Source organism: Notechis scutatus, chromosome 15 (assembly GCF_049901735.1).
Source record: "Notechis scutatus isolate UNSWTSFEM ecotype Mainland chromosome 15, rNotScu1.2, whole genome shotgun sequence".
Taxonomy (NCBI): domain Eukaryota; kingdom Metazoa; phylum Chordata; class Lepidosauria; order Squamata; family Elapidae; genus Notechis; species Notechis scutatus.
Window position 1 is genome coordinate 315173 of NC_142023.1, and position 9490 is coordinate 324662.

At 50.3% G+C, this 9490-nt stretch overlaps 1 protein-coding gene across 3 annotated transcripts in view; it reads right to left on the minus strand.

Annotated features, from left to right (window-relative positions):
• Window positions 1-4715, minus strand: part of FAM163B (family with sequence similarity 163 member B) — a 45061-nt gene extending 40346 nt beyond the window's left edge. For 2 of the 3 annotated variants that reach the window (XR_015745383.1, XM_026688661.2), the window contains exon 1: window positions 4338-4715. The gene's annotated coding sequence lies outside the window, so the exon portion shown is untranslated. Of the gene's footprint in view, window positions 1-3191; window positions 3282-4337 lie in introns of those variants that run through there. The other variant, XM_026688662.2, reaches the window with a different exon arrangement.
• Between the last annotated feature and the right edge of the window lie 4775 nt (window positions 4716-9490).

Sequence of the window (9490 nt, forward strand, 5' to 3'; positions counted from 1 at the left end):
ATAAAGAAAATTCCCGAGAATATCATGAATAGCCAAGAAAACCAATGAATGGATCATAGAACTAATCAGTCCAGAGAACTTATTTGAAGCACAAATTACAAGGCTCAAAGTTTCATATTTCGTAGTCAATATGCAAAGATCCAGGAAAAGAGTGGGGGGAGGGAATTTGATATGATGGCTAAGGCATAAGGCTAGAAACCAAAAGGGTAAGAATTCTTCTTCCTCCTTAGGCACAAAGCCAATTGTGTGCTTGGTCCTAGGAAGAAAGCAAGGGAAGCCACTTCCCAAAAAGGTTGCCAAGGAAACTGCTGTGACTTGTCCAGGCAGTCCCCAGGAACCAACACAGACTTGAGGGGTCCAAAAAAATGCAAAGACCCAGCTCCCTTGAGGGCCACTCCATAATGCTGGCCTCAACTACAAGAACGATGGGTCCACATTGGAAGAGCCCAAGGGCCAGTTGGAAACAGATGATGCTAAAGAAAGTTTATCAACATGTTTAAGGGTTGGCACTTGACACAATGAACACACAATATAGTCCATCATAGACAAGACCAAGGCAGAGTCTGGACTAGGAGTGTTCCCCCAGAAGCCTCATGGGTGAAGTTGGCAATTCTGGAGGTCTCCTTACTGCACTGGGGCTTCTCCAAGGCCAGGGAGCCAGTAGCAATGGGTTGAAAGACACGGCCTCTGTGACCGCTTTGAAGGTAGCAGCCAAAGGATATACCTGTTGTGCAATGACTAAAGAGCTGAATTGGGGGGTGGGGTGTAATGCTCATCTAAGGTTCAATAGACTTGAGAGATTATTGCAGCACAACCAGCATAAAGTGGTGGTGAAGCAGCATGATGTGCAAGTTAGCGGAATGACGGAATCTGCTTTCTTTGTGTGGCAAAGCAGCCACGCAAAGACCACCCAAAATGGAAGGGGGCGTTTCTCATGGGAATTCATTTTCAGGACTCGCCCCCAAACCCAACCTCTTCTGTAGGCATCCAAGTCCCCAGGTGCCCAGGGAACATGTCCCTCCCCCCTCATCTCAGTCCCAGCAGAGGGTGCCTCTCTTTTGCCAGATTTCAAACTGACTCTCTGTTTTCTGGTTGTTTTTCTCATTTCGTATTTAACTGACGGTGGGCTCCTCTGAGTGCTCAAACTGAGTAGCCCCGAGGGCTGCAAAAAGAGAACCAGATAAGTTGAGGGAGTGGCCTCGTCCCGGTTTTTTTTCCCCATTTTCCTCTCCAACATGAGATCTGATTTAGCCAATATTGCTCAGAGAAAGAGGCAGACTAAACAGGGGAAAACACTGAGAAAACATTTTGATTTGAAACCCAGAGCAACTTTAAAAAAAAATTTGAATGTGACATTTGGATTATATTAAACATGTTTGCTTTATTTCCCTCCCCCCCCAACACAAATCAATATTAAAGCAATTTTCATTACTGAAACATAAACAACTGAAATATGACAAGGACAGTAATGAAGTAGGGAATACAAGGACCCGTAATATGAACGTTACATTCAAACACAATCAAAATGTTGTCAGAAGAAGATCGATTGGTACAAGCCTGTCAATATTTAATTCTGAAATACATCACACTCGGATTTGATAGTGTATTCTGTGCTATGAGGAGGAGTTTGTGGGATTTTATTTTGGGGATCAAAACCAAACTATCGAAGAGGCCAAAATATCCGAAGCTGCTGCAAAGAATGATGGTTGGTCTCCTTTCCTTCGACTGCCAGCTAACCAAAGAAATCTTGGCACCTAGATAAGCCTTGCAAACAAATTTCTGCTTTTTAACCGGCACTAAATGTGACAGAACCTGACTCTTGGCAGAATGCCCCTCCCCCAAGGAGCCACTTCAACCACCCAAAAATGGCCCCTCCGCCAGAAGGACAGGTGAGAAGGAGCCTGCTTTGGTCTCTACCCTCCCCCGCCCCCAGATACCCACACATTTAGGAAATCTATTCTGGCCTGAGGGATCCTTGGGCCTCTTTGTGTCTATTGGGCTTTAGGAACACAGTAACCTACTTCTCTTTCACCAGGCTCTAATTGTTTTAACAAGGATTCTAACTTGGAGATTAATGTGTATTGCTTTAATTTTGTATTGTTTCATGCTTTTCATTGTTGTTAGCAAACTTGGAAGATAGAAAAAAGCAGAAAATCAGCCATAGGTTAGCAATAACTATTTATATTTTAGCCTGAAATTTTGCTCGTTTGCCTCCAATTACATAGTGGAAATGCCCTGGACTGACCACTATCTTGCCACAGCTGTGCTGGCATGGCTCTGGCTGCAGCATGGCTATGGACCCTAAAACCGGAGATGATCGGTGCCAGGAGACAGTTCTGGGATAGAAGGAGTGGGTGCCAGAGAAGCATGACTTCAAAACATGCTTCACTCAGCCTTCTAAATGATAACGCTGAGTTCACCTTGGCTGCCACTTCTAGGACTTACTTTCTGGGTGAATTGGAGGAAAATCCCCTGGGTTATGATCTAAAAGGTCTCCCTGAGTTATAAGGGCTAAAGGGATTTTATGCTTATGTGATAGGAATGCTTTTTTCCAACTTCCCTGATGCTTAGTTCAATCACTGCAATATATACATGTTCTTTATTGTGCTGTCACCGATCTGTTTCTTTGATTTGAAAAGTGCATAGTAGGATGTGTTTGTGGGGCCAAACAACGGACTAACAACCAAACTACATGCCTGTGACAGTCCAGCCACCCTCTGCTCATCCCCACTTCGCAGGGTCCACGAAAGCAGAAGTAAAAGCTCAAGTATTCCCCCACCCACAACAGACAAGCACACAAGGTGCAGCAAGCAGGACCCTCTTGGAGACCTCAAAATCCCCAGGATGAAGGGAGAGAGGAGGAGCTGCAGCTGAAACAAGCACAGCAACACAAAACCTAACCTCACAGCCACACTCCTCCTCCCCACACTTTGCATGGAGAGAGCAGGCACTAAACACACAGCCCACAATATGTGGGCGGCCATCAAAATGCAGATGCGGAATCAAAAATAAGTGAATTCTCAGACCGTGGTGCTTAGTGACACCCCACTCCCCCATCCCTAAAAGGATCCGTTTGGGAGACTCTTCCCCACACCCCCATGCAAAGCAAGGCTATTGCTTTCCCCGAGCTGGGCTATTTCCTTCAATCGAAACATTTTCTGCCCTCCAACCCCACCAATGAAGTTGCTCACCTTTCCATCCACACAAACCGGCTGTGAGCTCTGGTCAATTCCTAGTCCTGTTCTGTCCTGAAAGGCTGCCTGATCAGTCTCTGGATGCCCTGTGGAGAATCTGCCCTCCTTTCCTGGAGCTGGAAAGGCAAACCTTGCAAGGAACGATGCAAGCAGACGGTGCTCTTCCCCACAGAAAGCCCACAAGTGACCCTCTTGCCCGGGGGTGTCTGTAAGCCCTTCTCTCTCAAGGATTGGGGCACAAGCCCTACTGGCCACAAACAGGGCTTGCCTCTTCCTTCACACCCCAGGGCCACTGCTCCAGGGCTTCAGGTTTGGGGCTTCCAACTCACAGAGCGTTTCTGCCTTCCTTGCAGAAGCAAGGAAGCAGCACCAGCCGAGAGCAAGAGGAGTCCGACTAAGGAGCAGAGCCTCCTGGGGCAAGCCAAGGTCAACCGGACCCCTCTTGCAACTGGACCCTCCTTACTTAGCCTCTTGCAGCCCAGCAAATGTCCTCCACACACCTGTCCTCCAGGTACCAGTCGGATACCCCTTTAAAGCCCCCCCCCCACCTGTGGCCGCAGATCTTGGGCCTTTCCTGCTTCCAGCCGGCTCCCTCCTTGGCCCGGGGGAGGATTTCGGCAGGGAGCCGGGCTCTTTGTCCTGCCTGGCAGTGATTTGAGAGGCCTCCAGCAACCTTCCTTTCGGCGGCCTTTCTCTTGAGGAATGAAGACCCGGCAAGCGCCGCGGGGAAGTAACTTTCCCCGCTCCTCCCAGCCAGGCGCCGTCTCGGCGGCGGCTGGTTCAATGGCTCACAGGCAGAGAAAGGCCAGGCCAGGCCCGGTCTGGGCACCGGTTCTCCGGCCGCCTCCGCCCCCCAGCGCCCTCCGGGAAGCGGCTCTCGCGGGCTGCGGCGGCTGCTCCGGCTTGCCGCGCACGAGCGGCTTCCTCCCTCCGTCTCTCCGCGGCTGGTTTCGGGCAGCGGCGCGGGCCCGCCTGGCGGCAGGGAGCCCCGCATCCTGGGCGACAGGCAGCGTTGCCGCGGCTCCTCCGGGAAAAAGCCCGCCGCCCCCTCTGTCACGCGCGGCCGCAGCGGCGCCTCCACTCCGGAGCCCGGCGATGGGGGGATGAGGGTCAGCGGAGGCGGCGCCGCCGTCCAACTCTTACCTTCGACGCCTGGGAGGGAGCGGGACTCGCCGGCGCAGCTGCCCGTGTGCTTCAGGCGCGCACCGCCGCTGGCCGGGGCTTCCGCCGGAGGCGCATTGGGGAGCGCGGGAGGCGGCCGGCCTGGAGCTGCTTTCCCCACTCGCTCCGCCGCCGCCGGGACCCTCCCGGGAGAGCCGCCCGCCAATCGCGGCCCAGCCTGGAGCCGCGCCAACCCCCGCCCTGCACCTGCCGCCCCGGGAGAGCTGGGCTCGGCCGGCAAGAGCGGCTCGCGCGGCGACGCCTCCGGCCGCAGCTAAAGGGCAGAGCGACGCGGCGGGCTCGGACGCTGCCGACCGGCGGGAGCGGAAGGTGCGCGCCGCCGTTCCCCGCGAGAGAAGGATGGAAAGGAGGAGGGATGGGGAGAAGGCGCGCACGCGCGTGGCGGCCCCGCGGGGACGCCTTCGCTCCTCTGATCCCCCCGCCGGACCCGCCCCCTCAGTTGCGCGCGGCCAGACGGCGGGCCGCCTCCGCAGGTGCCTCTCCTGGCGCGCTGGGCGGTGGGGAGGCCGGTCCTGCGCTCGGCCCGCCGGTCCCGGAGAGCCCTGCGCCGAAGCAGCAGTAGCCGTAGCCCTGCCCCGCTTGCCCTTGGCCGGCGCCAAGGCCGCCCCGCTTCGCAGCCCCGCGCCGCCTGCCAACGGAGGCTCCGGGACGAGGGGCTGCGGGGAGCGGGGCCGCTTCGGCGGGCCTCTTCTCTGGCTGAGGGAGAGGCTGCGCTCCGTCTGCGGGGCCACCCCGGAAAAGGTGGAAGGCCGGCTCTGGTCCGGGACGGTCAGCCGCCAGTCCGCCAAGAGGGCCCCGACCCCGCTCTGCGTCTCCGTCCCCACCCGAGCAGCTGGTTGTGGGTCGCTGCCTTGGGCTGCCCCGGATGCCTCCCCGCCCCCGGACTCCGGCGGCGCCTGCTTGGGCGCGTCTTCCCGCCATGCTGGGGGACGTCCGAAGGGCGCTTCCGTGCCCCGCTGTCCCCTGGCCAGCAGCGGCGTCGGTGGCGCCCGTGGATCGGGACTCTGAGCGAATGCGACGATTGATTCTCTTGCTGGCCTTAAGCTGCTTACAAGCGCTGGCAACCTCCGAGTATCGTTGGTTGTCTTACCCAACTTCTCTCCGGTGCTTTGGAAAGAGACTTCTGGTAACCTGAGCCGTACGTTAAGCCTCCCGGCATCGTTGACAACGTTTAATCAATGATGGCTTGTCCCACAGTGAGCTGGGTGGTTAGACTGGGCTTGGCATTTTTATGCTCCCTGTCAAGTCCTTCCCAAGGACCTGGTGTTCCCTAGTGTTAAAGACAGCGTTGCAAGAAGTAAGCTGACTCTGCACTTGCAGGAAAAGGCTAGGAATAGGAAGAAAAAAAATAGAAGTATTGTTACACCTAAGGGCAAGTTGAGACAGACATTTGTGTGTGCATCCACCAAAGAGTTGGAGCCCACTGTTTAACATTAAACTATTACTGGTGAATTATTTGTTACATTGCTTACACTTCAGTTTTTTTCAGGCATCTGCAAATGCCTAAAGGTGAATCTATAAGTAAGCCACAGATCTAACTGCTCTTCTGGATGGACTACCATATGAAGAATGGCTGCAGGTTTTGGGTCTGGCCTGTATAAAAAAAAAAGGACTAGGGGTGACATGATAGCAGTATTCTAGTATTTGAGGGGCTGCCACAAGGAAGAGTTGGGGTAAAAATTATTTTCCAAAGCACCGGAGGGCAGGGTAAGAAACTATGATTTGAAACTGATCAAGGAGAGAAGCAACCTGGAATTGAGGAGAAACTTCCAAACAGGGAGGACAATTAACCAGTGGAACAATTTGCCTTCAGAAATCGTGGGTGCTCCATCCCTGGAGGTTTTTAAGAAGAGACTGGACAGTATGGTCTGAAATAGTATAGGGTCTCCTGCTTGAGCAGGGGGCTGAACTAGAAGACCTCCAAGGTCCCTTCCAGCTCTTCTTCTGTCGTCCTTTCTTGCATTAAAATGTTTGGAAAGCAGAAGAGGCAGTGCAAGAAGCTCAGGGATAACGCCAAGAGGGATTTGTGTGGATGGACAAGAACAAAAAGGTCTTACAAGTTGGGACCATCCTGTAGTAACATTGCAGAAAGAGACTAAGAGCTAGGTATGTCTAGCCTATCAGGAAGAAGGATTGGGGGAGTCATGGTTGTTAGGGATAACATTGTTTTACCCTAACTGTTTTGGGTAAAGATAATAAAATGATGAATCATGGTTTGTCAGATAAAGTGTATGTGACTTTAAGCTAAAGGAATGTAATTAAGGGTGCAGCTGTAAAAGTACTATATAAGCAGCAAGGCACTCTCTGGCTCTTACTGGCTGGCTTATTGAAGACTGCGTTCTTGCTGAAACGAGGAGTGAAGAAGTGTGTTGATATTTCTCAACGGAGAGAAGATTGGACTGATTTATTGTAAGTGTACTGACATTGGCTATTCAACACGGACTTTGCAAATAGAGTATCCCTGACAAGACTTGACTGAAATTGATATATGACTACTGGACTGTTTACATGACTATGCTATAATTCTTAAATGGAATAAATTATAATTTTGATAGCACAAGCGTATCTGTATTTTTACTGCGTGTTAACGAGAAGGCTTATCTCACACATTTACCTGTCTTCCTATCTGACTTCGCTGCACGTTCTGTTTAGTTTGTTTTCCTTAACACCCGTTGGGGAATCCAGGCTTAACAATGGTAACTGTCTCCCAGTATTTGAGGGCCTGGCACAGAGAGGAGAGGGTTGACTTGTTCTCCAAAGTAGTAGAGGGCAGAACAAGAAACAATGGGTGGAAGTGTCAACTGTCCAATTAGTGAACCCAAAATAAGGAGACACTCTTGGGAGATCTGAACCCCCAAAGTAAAACTTCATTGGATACACCATGTTGGTACTAAAGGAACAAAACCAGCTCTAGTTTTCCCGTGCAAATACTTGGCCAGTTAAGCAATACCTTCCCCTTCTCCCCACCTCTGGGTGATCACGCTGTCCAATTATGAGACATCCTCTTGTTATGGGAACAGTCCCTCTCTTTCTCAAGCACCTGCAGTGGTGACCTGGATGGTTTCCACGCTCTCACAATCTCCGCATTCCATTTCCGCCTTCCCTGCCCCAGTTCACTGGCAAATTGAAAAGCATTAAGGCTTGAAAGAAGCAAAGCAGTTCCATCTTGACAGAAAGTAAGAAGAAATTTCCTGACAATTTCAATGGAATTTCAATGGAAGAGCTTGCTTCCTTGGAGTTGTGGCTGCTCCATCGCTGGAGGTTTTCAAAAATAGACTGAACAACCTTTCACCAGGATGGTATTGAGTAAGGGTTGGTAAGGTCTCTTCCAGTCCTATGATTCTATGATTACTTGAAGGAAGAGGTGGAAGGGACAGTTGTCGCCTCTAGAGCGTTGAGAGCAAAGATCTAAAAATAATGGAACGCAATTTAATAGAGATGGATTTTGCTCTTTGTTTATGCAACAGAAATCAAATGATAAAGCAATCCTGGCTTGCCACTAATACTTTCCCAAAAGACCTTGAAATGCTGGTTGATTGCATGTAGAGCTGCAGAATGGCAGGTGCCCATCAGCTGCATGATGAATCCTATTGTAGGTCAGCTGCAAAGAGGCAAAGAAAGGAGCAAAGAGGAAGTAATTCAGCACCACAGGTACATTTCTATAGGCAAACTTATCCATCCAAGCCACATCATAGAACAACTAAAAAATAGTGCAAGATTGCAAGATATGGAGAGATCTGGCCCATAGAATTGCCAAAAGTCAGACATAACTGAATGGATGATACCATCATCATTATGCAAAGCTTTGGTTTGGGATGAAAACAAAAGCATGATGAACAAGGTAAGAGTTGAGGTGGCTCCCATGCCAGGGGTCCCAGGCAGGATAGCCACTCCAGATTTGGCATTATTATGAGGTGCGGTGGTGCAGTGGTGAGAGTGCAGGACTGCAGGCTACTTCTGCTACTGCCTACAAGCAGTTTGGCAGTTCGAATCTCACTTGGCTCAAGGTTGACTCAGCCTCCCATCCTTCCAAGGTGGGTGAAATGAGGACCCAGATTGTTGGGGGCAACAGGCTGACTCTATAAACTGCTTAGAGAGGGCTGTAAAAGCATTGTGAAGCAGGATATAAGTCTTAAGTGCTATTGCTATTATCATCACAGAGCAAGGATGCCCTGCATACCATAGTCTTGGCACAATCTCTGTGCCAGGGTTGGGTGGCCCCTGTAGAAAGTAACTGCAGACTGACATAAAATAATGGGGGGGAAATTGTTGTTTTGCTGTCTGAGCTGGGTTTCCTCTCACCCAAACTTTCCCTTGATTCTGTATCCCGGTAAGTTCCTGAGCATTGCTCCAAATATATCCAGGAAAATCAAATTGTCTCAGAAGGATATTTTTTCCTGTTAATGGGGATCTGCTCCTGTGGAAGTCAAGTGTCAGAATGGCTGCAAATAAACATTGCTTTAATCATTTACCAAAAATGGCAGGCTTTATACTCAGTTTTCAAGATGTCCAAAGTGCCTTGTGGATCTCCAGTTCTTCACTGTTGATGCCCCTGAATCTCTAGGAGAGATTTCATAAGGAAAATGATATGGAAAGATTTTTTTTGATCTTAAAGAATCCTTCAATTAGTTCTGCTATGATGTCATTCAGCCTCCAACTCCATCTTGAACATCTCCTGGAGGAAAAATTGAAATGTCTCCTTCAGCATGGTTTCATCCGGCTGCCTAGAAAATTCCAAGCAGGGCTTCCTTGTACATCACACAGCTACATGGGTGGTGATTGCAAGATTCCTTCCTCCCTGCCATGAGACGTCATTGCCTTAGCAAAAGTTTATTTCCAAGACAAAGCAAGGGGCATTTTTATTTGGTCTTCGTAGTATACTTGGCTTATGGAGATACTGCAATAAGAACAATCATGAAGTAATGCCATTTTATAACTATAATTCTAACTCTCTGTTACATATTTTGCCCTCTTACATTTCCAATCATCTCTAACTCTTGCCATCTTTACCTTTTTCTACCTTTCCAACTGTCCTGTGGCAGAACATCTCCCCATCCCACCCCCCAAGCAGGTCAACCCCAATTCTGCCTGCCCTTTTTAAGGCCTTGGAGACA